At 52.0% G+C, this 1,555-nt stretch overlaps 1 non-coding gene across 1 annotated transcript; it reads right to left on the bottom strand.

The window, feature by feature from the left end:
- Positions 1 to 657: 657 nt before the first annotated feature.
- Positions 658 to 733, bottom strand: TRNAT-AGU (transfer RNA threonine (anticodon AGU)). The gene has a single exon. It is a non-coding gene; the product is annotated as a tRNA-Thr (tRNA).
- Positions 734 to 1,555: the final 822 nt, after the last annotated feature.

Raw genomic sequence — 1,555 nt, 5'->3', positions numbered from 1 at the left:
AAAGAATGATACTACTATTCTGTAGATGAGCACTATGAGGTTCATAGAGGATAAAACAGCTCATCCCAGACTTACCAGTAGTTGTTTTGCAAGGACCCATGCATGTTATGTGCAAGTGACATGATGTTGGGCCACTTCCTCTTCTCATCACCATCGGCGTATCCATAAAACACGTTCTTAGCGCTGTAATTCAACGTTGCTACAGATGAACGAATTGATAGTCATTATATTAATGAAGTCATTTCATTCCTTGATGGTAATTTCATTAATTGATCTTAATTCAATATTAATTTCAAAATAGGATATTTCAACAAAAGCGAATCCAAGGCTTTTCTTTTCTTTTTTTTTTTTCATTTTTCTGAAGCTGGAAACAGGGAGAGACAGTCAGACAGACTCCCGCATGCGCCCAACCGGGATCCACCTGGCACGCCCACCAGGGGCGGTGCTCTGCCCCCCAGGGGGCGATGCTCTGCCCATCCTGGGCGTCGCCATATTGTGACCAGAGCCACTCTAGCGCCTGAGGCAGAGGCCACAGAGCCATCCCCAGCGCCCGGGCCATCTTTGCTCCAATGGAGCCTTGGCTGCGGGAGGGGAAGAGAGAGACAGAGAGGAAAGCGCGGCGGAGGGGTGGAGAAGCAAATGGGCGCTTCTCCTATGTGCCCTGGCCGGGAATCGAACCCGGGTCCTCCGCACACTAGGCCGACGCTCTACCACTGAGCCAACCGGCCAGGGCAAGGCTTTTCTTAAAAAAAAAAAATGCATCTTCCCAATCGCTCCCATTTTCTTTCTTTTTTTTTTTTTTTTTTTGATCCAGCTCGATTCTGTCCTTCAACTCAGCAGTTGTTTCTGTCTTGCCAGACACGAGCTCAGTCCAGAGGTCCCAGAGAGTTTCTAGCCGGAGACGTTCATTTCCTTCTGTCTACAGAGAGTGTGTAACTGACGAGGACTTTTATATGATACTTCTCTTCATTAATGGGTGTCTTCCCTTATATTTTTCAGCTCACCATCCCTTCCTCAAAACCTAGCAGGTCGGGCTCTGGCCGGTTGGCTCAGCAGTAGAGCGTCGGCCTGGCGTGTGGGGGACCCGGGTTCGATTCCCGGCCAGGGCACATAGGAGAAGCGCCCATTTGCTTCTCCACCTCCCCCTCCTTCCTCTCTGTCTCTCTCTTCCCCTCCCGCAGCCAAGGCTCCATTGGAGCAAAGATGGCCCGGGCGCTGGGGATGGCTCCTTGGCCTTTGCCCCAGGCGCTAGAGTGGCTCTGGTCGCGACAGAGCGACGCCCCGGAGGGGCAGAGCATCGCCCCCTGGTGGGCAGAGCATCACCCCTGGTGGGTGTGCCGGGTGGATCCCGGTCAGGCGCATGCAGGAGTCTGTCTGACTGTCTCTCCCTGTTTCCAGCTTCAGAAAAATACAAAAAAAAACCCCTAGCAGGTCGTATACGTTTTTAACTTAGAGGACACCTGATATCCAGTCGCCAAAATCACGTTGGAGTGCCTCTGTCACTCTTGGCCAGGCTCAGTGACCTCTCTCACCTATCAGGGCGTCGCTCTGCATT

This window comes from Saccopteryx leptura, chromosome 8, assembly GCF_036850995.1.
Source record: "Saccopteryx leptura isolate mSacLep1 chromosome 8, mSacLep1_pri_phased_curated, whole genome shotgun sequence".
NCBI lineage: Eukaryota > Metazoa > Chordata > Mammalia > Chiroptera > Emballonuridae > Saccopteryx > Saccopteryx leptura.
Note: the sequence above shows the minus strand (reverse complement) of the source record. Positions and strands in the feature narration are given on the sequence as shown.